This window comes from Giraffa tippelskirchi, chromosome 1 (assembly GCF_054371585.1).
Source record: "Giraffa tippelskirchi isolate mGirTip1 chromosome 1, T2T-mGirTip1v1.2.pri, whole genome shotgun sequence".
Classification (NCBI taxonomy): Eukaryota; Metazoa; Chordata; class Mammalia; order Artiodactyla; family Giraffidae; genus Giraffa; species Giraffa tippelskirchi.
Window position 1 is genome coordinate 130,483,978 of NC_137275.1, and position 16,240 is coordinate 130,500,217.

Consider the following 16,240-nt stretch of genomic DNA (forward strand, 5'->3'; position numbering starts at 1 on the left):
GATAAATCATGGTTGATGTGTGTGGTGCAAAGGCAGGCAAGTAGGAAGCAGGTTTCTTCTCCTATAACAACTCACTTGCTGAGGGTATCAGAGTTAGGGTTTAATTTACATATACTTTGGTTTCCTTGTAAAATTCTCTTGCTTACTTTATTTAGAGATGTGAAAATGTGGAAAAAGTAGAAACATTTTTTTCCTTTAAGAACCATAAAATGCCTCAGAGGAAGAGGAATTGTTCTATCTATACTCCCTCGCTCTTCATTGTTCATCCACCTAATAACTAAAACTCATTTGGTACTTGATGATTTATAATGCAGGAGTGTCTTTCACCACAGCAAAGTGGTTCCAGAAACACTGACAGTAAGTTAGACTTCTTTTTTGTCATGCCTCCCATAGAGTTGGGCTTTCCAGGTGGTGCCAGTAGTGAAGAATCCGCCTGCCAGTGCAGGCAACTCAAGAGATACAGGTTCGATGCCTGGGTCAGGAAGATCCCCTGGAGTAGGAAATGGCAACCCACTCCAGTATTCTTGCCTGGAAAATTCCATGGGCAGAGGAGCCTGGTGGGCTACAGTCCATGAGATTGCAAAGATTTGGACACACCTGAAAGTGACTAATACTTTCATTTTTTCTTTATAATATCAGGCAACTTTATTTGAGGAAAATTCATCTTCAATTAATCAGGACAATTTTGAAAAGAACAAGAAAATTAGAAACATATCCTCTAAATTAGCACATTTTAGAGCCTATTCTCCTTTTAGTATCGATTGAGCCTAATTGGGTATAGCAAATTATAGATTTTGCAAAGCAAAATTCAGCAAAGCATAGAAAATGCACCAGGGTCTTTAACAAAAGACTTTGGGAGTGCCCCCCCCAAAAAAAAACAAATTTCATTGACAGAAATCAAATTTGAAACATCATGGCCAGGAATTTAGTCATTCAAATAGATGAACGTTGAAGTGAATAAAATAACTAGCGGTTCAAAAATGCATCATTTGTCATATTTCCTATAGATAGTTCCAGAGCTGGAGAGAATCTTCTAGTTTATTCAGTCAACAAGGATGTATTAGGCAACCACAGGATACCCGTGGCATTCAAAGTTTTAGTACTTTCCATTTTAACTATTGAATTTGACCCCAAGGATTGATGACATGGAATTATTTGTAATTTTGCTGAGACGAAAGTTTGAATGTGATTTTAAGATGAATCATAATCCTTAGTGAAATGAGCCTGGTTGCCTCAGAATCCAGGACTTTCTGCATTTCTGTTGCTCTGTTGTTAAAGATCTGAAAGAAAGGTCACTTAAACGCTCGTTCTAGGCTATACTCTGAATTTGATGGAGAAAATTATATGCTGTAGTTGTATTTATGAATTTAAAGCCTTAAGAACGCCATGAATTATTTTCTTCAGTGGTCTGGGCTCCTTTGTACAAAATGCTGTTTCATTACTACTGGCTTGAGGCGGGGACGGGGAGGCGCAAACTTGTAACCCACCATTTTTCTTAGGAAAGCAGATGGAGCAAAGAAATGGATTCATGGGCCACTTCCAGCTGAGGACAGGTAAAGCACCAAGTGAAATTGTAGATTTGAAAGAAAATACTGGCTTTAAAGGGGCAAATCCTGCTTCAAGGTCAATTTAACAAACATTAGAAAGGGATGTGCTTAATCCTTACCTTGGATCTGAGAGCAGTGGATTCTTCCTGAAGTTTTAAGACTTGCAGAATCCTTTTGGCTTCTCAGACTTTGGATCAGGAACAGAAAATAGCTTGCTGTAAATAACAAACATAATTTTACCAGGACTTAATTCACCTCCTTCAGTACAGTTATTAAAATGTCAACCTGGTTTCACTAGCTCTGTTTCTCTTTGCTGGTTGATTAGAGCGCCCTCGTGTGTCTCTATGGTGTAATGTCATTTCAAGCTTTAGAAAGGCCCTTTGTATCACCACCGCAGTATGATAGGGTTTTTTTCCCTTTAGGATGTTTTCCTTAAGCTGTGAACACTGACATAAGGGCCGATCACTGTTCAGTTGTGCTCTGGGATTAAACTGGATATTTTACTCTTGGGCATTTCTAAGTCCTGGTGGTGACTCTGAAGATTAAACCTTTTATACTTAAGTCAAAGATATGTATATATACACCAAGGTGAGTAACGAAAGGAAAATTTTATATTTGTGTATATGTAATAGGGCTTCCCTGGTGGCTCAGACAGTAAAGAATCCACCTGACAATCCAGGAGACCTGGTTCAATCCCTGGATCAGGAAGATCCCCTGGAGAAAGAAATGGCAACCCACTCCAGTATTCTTGCCTGGAGAATCCCATGGACAGAGGAGCCTGGCGGGCTACAGTCCATGGAGTTGCAAAGAGTTTGACACAACTGAGCGCACACACACACAATCTACCATACAATACAAGCATGACAGCATTGCTGCTGCTTTTAACTGTAGTAACACATTTGTTTTGTAACTGGTTTGCTCTGAGTACTCAGATTCCTCTGCCATTTGCTCTATCGGCAAAGTGTACTTGAAGGTCTAGGGCCAAGAGTGCAGCATGGCCATGGAACTAGCATTCCAAATGGAAAGTTCGCTCCTGGCTTACTAAATACCAACAGAGGTCCAGACAGAAACTGCCCTTCAGTCATCATCACTCATTTATTCATTCACCAGATCTTCCTGAACACCTGCCTTCTCTGTGCTAGGCATTGCTTAAGGTAATGGATATATTCCAGTGGAGAAAACAGATTTACTCCCTGCCTTTACGGGAAATAAAGTCTAGCAGTCTCACTGTGCAGTTCGACAGTATTACAGTGAACTTTCTGATGGAGAGATATCACTGGGCACTGGCTTCAGTAGATTTTTTTTTTTTAATACTTATGTATTTAATTGGATGTGTTGGGTCTTAGTTGTGGCACACAGGATCTTCTTGCATCATGCTGGATCTTTCATTGCAGTACACGGACTCCATAGTTGCAGTGTTTGGGCTCCAGAGTGAAGTTGCAGCACTAGGCTTAGTTGCTCCTGGGCAAATGGGGTCTTGTTTCCCTGACCAGGGTTCACACCTGTGTCCTCTGCATTGCAAGGCAGATTTTTAACCACTGGACCACCAGGGAGGTCCCTCGAGTACTTTTTAAATGTTGTTCAGTCACTAGGTCGTGTCTGACTCTTTATGACTCCATGGACTGCAGCATGCCAGGCTTCCCTGTCCTTCACCAGCTCCCAGAGTTTGCTTGAACTCATGCGCATTGATTCAGTGATGCAGTCCAACCATCTCATTCTCTCTTGCCCCCCAAAAATGTATTTAATGGTATCCTAGAAGATGCCTCCTTAATATTATAACAGACATGGGCAGCTTGCCCACTGGCTTAACCATTGTGCCAGTAGTGTATGAGAATGTATTTCCCCACCCTTGCCAAGGATGTCATCTGTTCCTTTACCTATATGTCTTACTAATGTAACTGTCTCCTTTATGGGTTCTCACATCCTCTTGTCTCTGAGATTGAACCACATATGGTGAAACGTCCTTACGGTAGTGATGTGTGGGTGTGGGAAAGTGTATCAAATCTCTTCAGATAAAAAAAAGTGGTGCCGTAAGAATCCTTTTTTTTTTTTAACTTTTTATTTTATACCGGAGTATAGCAGGAGACCCGTGTTCAATCCCTGGGTCCAGAAAAATCCCCTGGAGAAGGAAATGGCAACCCACTCCAGTATTCTTGCCTGGAGAATCCCATGGACAGAGGAGCCTGGCGAGCTAATTCCATGGGGTCACCAAGAGTCAGACACAAGTTGGTAACTAAACAGCAAAACAGCCGATTAATTTAGGTGAACAGTGAAGGGACTCAGCCACACATGTACATGTATGCATTCTCTCCTCACTCCCCTCCCATCCAGGCTGCCACATAATATTGAGCAGAGTTCCCTGTGCTATACAGTAGGTCCTTGTTGGTTATCCGTTTTAAATATAGCAGTGTGTGCTTGTTGGCCATAAAAATCCTCAAAAGGAACTTTTCAAAGAACCTGTGGTGTTGCTTTCAAAACACTGATGCATGGGAGCAGTAATTATTATGACAGTATTATGGGTCCGGCAGATTGGAGAAGCAGCTGGGTCAGGTGTGCCTAAATGGCAGAGGAGACCCCACACCCCCAAAAAAAGAAGAGGATGACCAGTGACATGAAGCTAGGAGTCGGGGCTTCAGGAAGGGCTAAATCAGGAGGGTAGGTGTCAGAATTGTCAGAGATCCTGAGCAGAAGGCAAGAATGCTAACAGAGGATAACTGTTAAGAACTGGAAAGACTGTAAGAGAAAGGAGTTGGCTTGAGAGCCCCAAGGGGTCTCAGCGATTAAGACTGAACTGTGATGGGAACTTGACTGTGAGAATAATGAGGAAGTTTCAAGTGTCCTAATTGACCACATAGCTGAAGGAAAGGCCTTAAGGGTCTAAAACAGTTAAATTTATAGAAAACACAAACAGAATGAACTTTGGCTCTCTCATGGATAGATAATCAGATAGATGGTGTTAAAGAAAGCCATTCTTTAATAGAAATTTTGAAACTAACACTCTTTTGCCCTTAAGGTACAGTTAATTTTTCATCACTTATGAAGGAGATAGGGAAGGTGAATAATAAAAGGTCTTATATAATCTATTCATCAAATTTATGGCCTAAGCAAAGATTGGCCTTTCCTGAATACATTATTCTGCATTTTTCTCTTCCAGTAAAATAGAGAAATGCATAATTAGATGTTCTAATTTAGTAAGTCTTCTCATTTTTTTTTCAGCCTGTGAAAATACAGGTAAACAAGCAGTAGTAGTAATAATGTAAAAGATATTATAATTGTTACTTTTTTGCATTTTAAATTTTTTAATAATTATTATTATTTGTTAGTGCACATGGGCTTTCTCTAGTTGTGGTGAGTGAGGCTACTCCCTAGTTGCGGTGTGCAGGCTTCTCATTGCAGTAGCTTCTCTTGCTGCAGTGTACAGGCTCTAGGTGCTCAGGCTTCAGTAGTTGCAACATGCAGGCTCAGTAGTTGTGGCACACGAGCTTAGTTGCCCCGAGGCATGTGGACCAAGGATCAAACCCGTGTCCCCTGCATTGGCAGGCAGATTTTTATCCACTCTGCCACCAGGGAAGTCCTTTTACATTTTTAAAATAGCTTTATTGAGGTCTAGTTAACATACAACAAAACTCATACATTTAAAAGGTAGGATGCAGTGACTTTTAGTAAATTTACAAAGTAGAGCAACAGCCACAACAATCCAGTTTTCGAATATTTTCATCATTCCAGAAAGATCTCTTGAGCCCATTAGCAATCCTCATAACTACCTCCAGGCACAGGCAGCCACTAACCTGCCCTCTGTCTTGTAGATTTGCCCTTTCTGGTCATTTCATATGAATTGACTCATGTAATACACAGTCTTAAGTGTCTGACTTCTAGCATGTATTGCTCAGTCATGCTCTACGTGAACATGTCACATTTTGTGTATCCGTGTACCTCGTTGATAGATATTTGGATTGTTTCCACTTTGGGACTGTTAATACTGTGTGGACAGAAGTGTTTACTTCTGATTTCTCCATGTTTTCATTTCTTTTTCTGGCACGTTTGCACTGGCTGAAACCTCCAATACAATACTGAATGGAAGTGGAGCAAGCAATGGTGCCAGTCTTTTCCCCCTTCCCAGTCTTAGGCAGAAAGCATTCAGCCTTTCACCTCTGAATATGATATAAGCTGTAGGGTTTTTGCTTATTTATTTATGGTGGTGCTGGGTCTTCGTGGATGCTCAGGCTTTTCTCTAGTTGTGGTATGCGGGCTTCTCAGTGTGGTGGCTTCTCGTTGTGGATCACGGGCTGTGGGATGCTTTGGCTCAGTAACTGTGGCACATGGACTCAGTTTCCCCAAGACATGTGGGATCTTCCTGGACCAGGGATCGAACCTGTGTCCCCTGCATTTGGCAGGAAGATTCTTAACCACTGGACCATCAGGGAGGTCCTGAGCTGGAGGGTTTTTTTTTTATAGATACCCTTTATCAAGTTCAGGATATTCCCTTCTAGCCCTAGTTGGTTGATCATTTTTATCATGAATAGGTCTTGGATTTTATCAAATATTTTTCCTTTGTGTATCAAGAGGATCATGTGGTTTTTGTCCTTTTTTATATTAATATAGTATATTACCTTTGTTGAATTTTGAATGTTAAATCAGAGTTGCATTTCAGGCATAATTACCACTTGATCATGAGGAAAAATCCTTTGCTGATGTTGGTGAATTTCGTTTGCGGATATTTTGTTGATGATTTTTGCATATATATTCATGAGAGAAATGGGTCTGTAGTATTTTTCTGATGTCTTTGTCTGGCTTTCATATCAGTAGTATTGTTCTCTTCGAATGAGTTGAGAAATACTCTCTCCTCCCCTGTATTCCAAAAGAGTGTGTGTGAAGAATTGGTATTGTTTTCTCTTTTAATGCTTGGTAGACTTCATCAGTGAAGTCATCTGGGCCTGGGCTTTTCTGGGAAGATTTTTTATCAACTGGGTCCATTTCTTTACCTGCTGTAATTCCCTTCAGATTTTCTATTTGTGCATTACATTTTTTTTTAAATTGTGATATAATTACACAACATAGGATTTACTATTTTAACCATTTTTAAGTGTACCGTTCAGCTGGAAACTCCAATACTTTGGCCACCTGATGTGAAGAACTGACTCATTTGAAAAGACCCTGATGCTGGAAAGATTGAAGGCGGGGGGAGAAGGGGACGACAGAGGATGAGATGGTTGGATGGCATCACCGACTCAATGGATATGAGTTTGAGTAAACTCCAGGAGTTGGTGATGGACAGGGAGGCCTGGCGTGCTGCAGTCCATGGGGTCACAAAGAGTTGGACACGACTGAGCAACTGAACTGAATTGAACTCAGTGACTTTTAAGCACATTCACATTGTTGTGCAACCCCACCATGCATTTCCAGACACTACTTGGCATCATATCTTCTGGGTTCATCCATGTTGTGGCATGTGTCAATTTCTTTCTTTTTTAGGGTTGAATAATACTCTGTTGTATACCACATACTGTTTATCCATTCATCTGTCGATAGCCGCTTGGCTTGTTTCCACCTTTTGGTTGTTGTGAATAAAGCTGCTATGAACATAGGTATACAAGTATCTATTCAAGTCTGTCCTTTCACATCTTTTGGGTATATGTCCAAAAGTTGAATTGCTGGATCATACAGTAATTCTAAGTTTAACTTTCTGAGGAACCAGCATACTGTATCCCATAGTGTCTGTACCTGCACATTTTATTGAATGCATTCCCACCAACATTGCACAGAGATTCTGATTTCTCCACATCTTCACAACAGGCCAACACTTGTCATTTTCTCTTTGTTTAGATAATAGCCATCCTAAAGGGTGTATGCCATCAGGGCTTCCCCCTTGGCTCAGAGGTAAAGAATCTGCCTGCAATGCAGGGGACATGGGTTCAATCCCTGGGTCAGGAAGACCCCCTGGAGAAGGGAATGGCAACCCACTCCAGTATTCTTGCCTCGAGAATCCCACGGACAGAGGAGCCTGGTGGGCTACAGTTCTTAGGGTCTCAAAGAGTCAGTCAGACATGACTTAGCAACTAAACAATAAAAATGGATGTGAAGTACTATCTCACTATGGTTTTGATTTACATTTCCCTACTGTTGAGTGATTTTGAGCGTCTTTTTGGTTTTTTTTTCAGATAGGTTAATACATGCATATTGTTTAATTTAAAAAAAAAGCCTGTACACAAGTTTTAAAAGAAAAAAGATCCCTTACCACTTTCATCTTCCTCCCCAAGAGCAATCTCAGTTGTCAGTTTCTTGTGTATACATCAGAGAGATTCTGTGGAAATATACACATTTGCGTAATTTGCATCCCTTTGTTTTTTACATGAAAGTTAAGATACTGCCCTCTCTAGTTTTGCATGTTTCTCTTTCTTTAAGTTAGAAATACATTTTAGAGATCATTTCGTATCAGTATCTAGAGCAGCTTCATTTTAAAATGAACACTCCATATGCATACTTAGTGAGTTTAACAAGATCCTGGATCATTTGTTTTCATGATACTTTCATTCTAAACAATGAAAGAGTTTCAATATTCCTTTCAAATTTTTTTAAAAATATTTCTACCAGAAACTTTATCTTTTCATTGTCTAAAGGAGGAGTTCAGAATCAGGATGTTAGGCTAGAAGGTAGAGTTCAATTTCCCCCACATACATCCCTCCCAACTATTTGAAAGTCATTCACTGTTAAAGTTTAGGGCATGGTTTTTGTTGCTAATATAAAATATAATACATAGCATGTGAAATTAGTATCAACACATCTCAAAAATATTTTCAAACTATTGCTAGAAAAAAATCAGTTGCATGGTGTTTTGTTGTTTAGGTATACATACCGTAATTTATCTAACCAAACCTTCCTCTATGAGCATTAGGTTGTTTCCAGTCCTTTTGCAATTAGAAATCATGTTGCATAGATAATCCCTTTTGTGACCATCTTTTGAAGTGTACCTGTAGGATACATTTCAAAAGGCATATGCATTTTTTATTTCATTTTGTTGTCAAAATGCCCCCATAGTGACCTAGCAGATTACACTCTTTCCAGCAACTATATCCCAGCTCACCACTATAGTATTATCATCAAGCTGTCTAATTTTTTTTCTTCCCTGGGAAGTGGAAAAAAAAAATGATATGTCATTATACTTATTTTCCTCTCATTATGTATAAGACATGGAACATCTTTTCATATGTTTAGAAAAGCATCTTTATTTCCCTTTCCTTCTCATCTCTCTTCTCCCCAGCTCGATCAATTCATATTTCACTTTTCAGCTGTTCTACCTTCTGTAGCTTTAGAATGTATTTTAATATGTGGTAGTACTTGTGCCCACCCATTTTTCTTCAGTTCAGAATTTTCCAGACTACTCGTATTTTTTTTCATATACAATTCAGAATGATGAGTTTCCAATAAAATTCTTTTCATATTTTCCTTGGAATCAGGTTAAATTTACAAAATTTAAAGAGAGAATTGACTTATTTCTTCCATCATATCATTGAATCTATCTAAGAACAAGAAATGTCTTTTTCCTTTATCTAAACCCAGTTTTAAACATGTCTTTTTGGTTATTGCTGTAATTGGAATCTTTCCCTGCATTGTTCACTTACAAGAAGGGTATTTCTTTTTTGCATTCTCTGCGCAGCCCTTTGTTGAATTTTCTTATATTGAAATTTAATACTTTTTCCATTTAATTCTCTTAGGTTTTCAGGTGTATAACTTGGCAGATAATTTTTTAAATCTCATTCCTCACCCCTCACTCCAATAGTGTAACTACATTGGCTTATAGTTTGAAATAGTAGTGGGGGTGGTAGGGATTTCTATTGGAATAGGCATTTCTATTCTATTTCTGATATGTGGACATGCTGCTTGAACTGAACATGTAAACTGTTATATTGATTTCTGGCTTGAAACTTTTGTATATTTTAATTTACATACTGCTTTCTTGCTCCAAAATTTTCTAGTCACTAAAAAAAAGTGAGATTGTTCAACATAAGCCAACAGTTATTTTCTGAGGGGAAGATCTATTTGTGTCGTATTGTTTGTTCTAGGTAGTTAATTATATCTTGCAGGCCATTTCCAGACTTTTGAGAAAACAATGGTTTTTATAACTGCAAGTCTTAGGTGGTGCAGAGCAGACTTATGGAAGTAAAAGAATTCCATGACCTTAAAAGAAAATTGCATGGTTTCCTTGGAAAGCACAACAGCCAGAAATAGTTTCTCTGTACTTAAGAGACAGGCCTGATAAAGGCAAGAAATGTAAACAAGTTGTCTGTTAAAATAAACATAATTACCACAACAAAAAATAAAAAACCTGAAGAAACAGGAGTTCAGAGCCCTAGGCAGTGGCTTATTTATGTTAAGCTGCATTTGATTCAAGCTACATAGATCCAATAGGGAAACTGTTGATGAGCAACTAACTATGTGGTAGTTAAAACTTAACAGTTAAGAGAAACCATATCAAAATTCCATTATTTGGCTATACAATCCAATAAATGGTATTAAATGACTATCTTTTATTAAATCAAAACCTCTTCGGTGCTGTAGGGCAAACAAAAGATGAGTAAGACATAGACCTTCCCTCTCAGTAACTCATCATCCAATAAACCATAGATAAATGTACTGTGTATACTGTTTATGTGTGTGACTGAGTGTGTGTGGTTTTAGTGACTGTGCATGTATGCTGAGTCGCTTCAGTTGTGTCTGACTCTTTGCAACCCTGTGGACTGTAGCCCACCAGGCTCCTCTGTCTGTGGGATTCTCTAGGCAAGAATGCTGGAGTGGGTTGCCATGCCCTCCTCCAGGGGATCTTCCCGACCCAAGGATCGAACCCTTGTCTCATATGTCTCCTGCATTGGCAAGCGGGTTCTTTACCACTAGCACCACCTGGGAAGAGGATTATGAAAGGTGAATTCTATCCCGAGAATCAAAATTTCCTAGAGAAGTAAAATTTGAGCTGGCCTTGGAAATATCTTGGCTTACAAATAAGTTGAAGGAGGAACATTAAGGTCTTATTCCAGGTAGATGGAACCGTTAAGGAATTTGGGTTTTGTTCATAGTTCCTATCTTCTTCCTCACCATCACCCCCCCGCCCCCGCCCAGCGCACACAAAATAATAATAACAGTCATAAGTGAGAGGAAACTTTGGGAGGTGATGGATATGTTTATAAACTTGATAGTGGTGATGGTTTCATAAGTGTATGCTTATCACCAAGCTCAGCAGGCTATTTACCTTAAATACATACACCTTTTCACATACCAATCATACCTCAGTAGAGTGGTTTAAAAAAAGATTTGGAAGTGAGTGTTCCGTTTTCCAAATAATGTGTTCCATTTTCCAAATACTGTGCATATGCAATTTAATACATTTTTTGCTCTGTAGCAGTGTGTACAAAAATGAACACATTTCTGTCCTCTCATATTCTTCTAATTCATGACTTTAGAATATCAACGTTGTTATCATATGTGTGTTATTAACATCTGAAGGATTTATCCATGTTTATACATGTGATTGGAGTTCTAGCTCACTGCAATTAGGGCCAGGGACAAACTTGCTGGAATGAAAGTTGGAAAGGTAGATTGAAGCCATAGTGGTGGAGTATCAGTATAAGACTTAGTGGTTTGGGAAGTAATAGAGTAAGGACTTTTTTTTTTTAAAGAAGTTTCAGGGATGTTTAAGAATGTTTACACACCCAAAGCTTTAAATTCATCCCTTCGGAAACCTAGGACAGAGGAGTTAGAAGAACTGTATTTTACACAGTTAAAAACTTTGAAATGTGAAATCAAAAAAGATTCATTGCAGTTACAGAAAATATTTTTAAAAGTGAAATCAAAACAAGGGGCATTAAGGAGCTTAACAAATACATCAAAGTAAATCAGAGTCAGAATTACCTACTTAGGACAAGGTTTGTCTAAGCACCTTTACAGGGACCTTATGAACAGTAACAGAACTTGTGAATACATCAGAAAATGAGAGGGATCCCGAGAATCAGTGGGATCAGTCACTGGGAAACATGTAAGAAGAGTGTCCAGAGAGGAAAAAGGAGAGAACAGAGACCCTCACTGACTCCTTGACGTTCTTCTTTATTGAGAAAGAGGTGGGGAAGGCCCAATTCCCGCAGAACTGATGAATGCCTAGAATAGTCTTGGTCACATCAATAGGTTGAATAGAGAGAAGTCTCCAAAAAAAAAGTGTGATGCTGTCCTCGGGATATTTTTTAAATAAAATTTTCAGACAATAAAACGAGCATACATGTCATGTGTACATACATGTGGTAAATTTTTATCTAGTTATATATCTGAGTGTGTTCTCTTTTGTGCCTGGCTTTTGTAACTCAACATTTTGTTGACCTGAAAGTTTGGAAGGATGAAATTGATGGCTTGTTGGTTAAACTGTGTCACCCAGCTGTAAATAGCAACTTGGGAGAGGACTGGCAAAGTGCCTGCGGGATTACCATCTCCTTGTAGTTTTCTTGAGGGAACCCTGAGAAATTCAGCCTGGCACAACCTATTTCTGGGCTAGGCAAGCTGCTTCTGTTCAGTGGGAGACTGTCGACTGAGACAACGTGGTTTCTTTTAAAAAGCAATCCATCCAGCTAAACTACCAGTTCTTCACAGGGTCTAAATAAAAGAAAACTTGTTTAATTCACTTGAATTTTTAGAATACTTTTCTCAAAATAAAGATAGCTCTATCATAGAACCAATACATACTCATACATTTTTTTCTGAATATGATTGAAAGATATAAAAAGAAAAAACTCACCCGAATCTCACCACCTAGAGTAATCACTGTGTCACATTTTGGTCTCTAATCTCCTATGATGGATGTATGTGCTGATATGCTTCAGACTGTCTCATGCTGTGAGTCTGTTAAGGTTCGATTCAGCTCTTGAGTGATAAGAAGCCTGAAGTAACATGGCTGAAACAGTTTAGTTGTTTGTTTCTTACGAAGGAAGTCCAAGGGTAAAGAGTCCAGGTCCCCACCATCTTCAAAGTGTGGCTTACTGTTTGTGATCCAGTGTGACTTTACCAGCTTGGGCCATCACATCCTTTTTCTAGTCAGCAGGAACAAGGCTTCCAGGTGGTGCTAGTGGTAAAGAACCCATCTGCCAATGCAGGAGACATGGGTTCGATTCCTGAGTCGGAAAGGTCCCCTGGAGTAGGAAATGGCAACCCACTCCAGTGTTCTTGCCTGGAAATTTCCATGGACAGAGGAGCCTGGCAAGCTGAAGTCCATGGGGCCGCAGAGCATCGGACACAACTGAGCACACAACACACACGGGAGGGAGGAAGGAGCAAGAAGTTGCATACACACCTTGATATATTCCTCTTGGCTAGAATTTAGTTACATGACTACATGTAGTTGCAAGAGAGACTGGTAAATCTTATTTGTTTGTTTATTTGGCTGTGCTGGGTTTTAGTTGTGGCATGTGGAATCTAGTTCCCTGACCAGGGATCAAAACCAGGCCTCCTGCATTAGGAACAGAGTCTTAGCCACTGGACCAAAAGAGAAGTCCCAAGACTGGGGCATCTTTATTCCAAGTGGCTAGAATTCCACCTGAGATTTGGGGTTCTCCTATGAAAGGGCAAAGGGAAATACAGATAATGAGATGACTGTGTCTATCACAAGCGTTTCCATTTTGAGTATTTGTAAACTCATTTTGGATCTTTTTATAGGATTACATTGTATGGATTTATTCCTCTGTTGGACGTTTTGGTTTCCGTTCCCTACTGTCCCATACAATGCTGAAGAGAACATTTTTATTTACATTTTTTTTGCACCCATCTCGGTGTTTGCTTAGTGTCAGTTTCTTAGGTAAAATTGCTATATATGCACATTTAAAACTTTGATTCAGTGTTGCTTTTCATCTTTCATTTTTACCCACCCAGTGTCAATGAGAGTTGCCATTTCCCCACATCCTCACAGTCAGTTTCCTTATCCTATGCTAGTGTGTGGACAGAGTATTTTCTCTCAGTGTTAGATTTTTGAGTTTGCCTTTTTTTTTTTTTTGGCTGTGCCAAATCTTAGTTGCAGCACATGGAATCTACTTTCCTGCCCAGGGATTGAACTCAGGTCCCCTGCATTGGGAGCACGAAGTCTTAGCCATTGTACCACCAGGGAATTTCCCTCAGTGTAGTTTTACTTTGTACTTGTATTACTTTTATAAAGGTTGAACATCTTTACTTTGTGGGTTTTTTTTTTTTTTTTGGCCCTTTATAGGCATTTGTGAATGACCTGTTTGTGTATTTTGCCCATTTTTCCATTGGAATCTTTTTGTTACTCATTTGTTAGAGTTCTTTATATTTTAAGGATGAAATTTTGTTTTGATTTTATAAAGTGTTTACATTATATCTTTTGCCTTGTTTATAGTGGTTTCTGCCATATCAAAAGTTTTACTATAAATAATCAAATGTGTCATTTTCTTGTAGGATCATAGTTTTAGGATGGTGCTTTTCCTACCCCATGATTATATCAAGTATTTCCCTTAAGTTTTAGAATTTCTTTGCTCATACTCCATATAAAGATTTTCCAAGAAGTATTTTATCATAAACCACAACAATCTGAAAATCAAAATCAAGTTAGCTCCTCCAGTAAGAGTATGTCTCCTTGCTGCCATTTCTATAGGGTCAGTGTTCTTTAAAAAAAAAAAAAAAAGCAAAACTCTGCTTTTTTGTTGTCTCCAAGGACCTGGATGGGGGAGTCAAATGAAAGCTCTCTCCTTTATTGACCCCTGACTTGATACTGGTGTGACTAGTGAGAAATTGTTTGGTTCAGAAGGCTTTGCTATACCCCCAAAACATTGTTTGCTAGCTTGGTTTTTGTCTCCAACAGAAATAAATGCATGTAAAGAACCCATCATGACGTACACGATAAATGGTAGCTGTTTTTAGAACTGTATACACTTAATCAAAAACTATTGGTCAGTTTGTGTCTTTGAAAATCGTTAAGTGATTAAAAGAGATGTGAGCTGTTCCCCTGATTCGTGCAGAAGCACATTCATTCAAAAGCTGAGTTAGCCATACTCTTCTCTGTGCTGATAAGACCTAGGAGCTCGGTAAAGAATCCGCTTGCAATGCAGGAGACCCAGGTTCAATTCCTGGGTCAGGAAGATCCCCTGGAGAAGGAAATGGTATTCTTGCCACTCCAGTATTCTTGCCTGGAGAATCCCATGGTCAGAGGAGCCTGGCAGGCTACAGTCCATGGAATCTCAAGAGTTGGACAGGACTTAGCGACTAAACCACCATCACCACCCTAAACATTAGAACAGTCTTATCATCACTGAAAGGTATGTTAGGTAACACTCCTTCCCGATTATCTACACAAATGCCACAGGGAACTCCCTAACTGTGATGTCTCCCTCATGTTTGACTGATGTCCAGATTTGTCTGGACCTTGAACCTTGAGAGTCCCTTGGACTGCAAGGAGATCAAACCAGTCCATCCTAAAGGAAATCAGTCCTGAATATTCATTAGAAAGACTGATGCTGAAGCTGAAACTCCGATACTTTGGCCACCAGATGTGAAAAACTGACTCATTGGAAAAGACCTTGATGCTGGGAAAGATTGAAGGCGGGACGAGAAGGGAGCAACAGAGGATGAGATGGTTGGATGGCATCACCGACTCAATGGACATGAGTTTGAGTAGGCTCCAAGAGTTGGTGAGGGACAGGGAAGCCTGGCGTGCTGCAGTCCATGGGGTGGGTTGCAAAGAGGCAGACATGACTGAGCGACTGAATTGAACCTTGAACCAATGCATTTCTCTGTGACTTGGGGCTGGGAGGGCGGCGGGTAATGTACAAAGTTTTTAACATGCCTAGAAAAAATTCCTGGCTTCCTCTTGAGTTAATAGTAGACTAATTGGTGTCCTTGTTGATGCAGATCCTGTTAGCAGCTCACAAGTTTTACCATTTTGTTAATCCCTTTTCTTCCTTCTTGCTCATTGCCATTGCTGCAGATTTGCAGCTATTTGTATAAATTACATTGTCCTTAAATTGCCTCTACTGCTAAATAATTCATCACGTAAATGATATTTACCAATTCTATACCTCTTTTCCCTTGTTAAAATTATCTTTATTGATTATAGTCATGTTACTTTTTACAAGCACTTTTATCACCCTTACCGCTCTTGTTCTTATAGGACATGTTGAGTTACTAATGTTCATTAAACACCTGAAAACCAATCACAAAGAAGCTAAACACTTTAGAACAAAAGACCGCGGAGGTCAATCATATGAGACCTTTAACACAATTTGTTTTGGTGGTGGTGGGACAAAGCTTCTGTTGTGGGGAGTAGATGTATTCATCGTTTCTATGAAAGTTTATAGGAGTACTTACCATTCTATTATTATCATTAAGCTATTTCTATTCTTGTCTATATCTCTCATGTTCCTTACGTCCTTTACTCTAAATCCTGTTGCCTCTTTCTTCTCAACCACTTTTACAACTTTGTTGCCAACAGAAACCTCTGTGGTTGCTCATTATTCCAAAAATGATTTTTTTCTGATTTAAAAAAAAAAAAATTAGTTAATGTTTGTAAAAAGGAAAAGTCAAGAGTACAGAAATATCTAAAGCAGAAAGTGAAAGTTACATCTGGTCAACCACCCTCACTCCACTTTTACCAGTTTGGTTTATGCACTTCAGGTCTTTTTTTTTTCTTTAAACTAAAAAGTATATTTATGTAATTG

General features: G+C 39.2%; 1 protein-coding gene and 1 long non-coding RNA gene across 4 annotated transcripts in view; both read left to right on the plus strand.

The window, feature by feature from the left end:
* INTS9 (integrator complex subunit 9) overlaps nucleotides 1–16,240 on the plus strand; it is a 116,992-nt gene that overhangs the window by 1,455 nt on the left and 99,297 nt on the right. The window lies entirely within an intron of this gene.
* Nucleotides 378–16,045, plus strand: LOC145509023 (uncharacterized). Its single transcript, XR_014055797.1, has 2 exons — nucleotides 378–2,289; nucleotides 14,705–16,045. It is a non-coding gene; the product is annotated as an uncharacterized LOC145509023 (long non-coding RNA).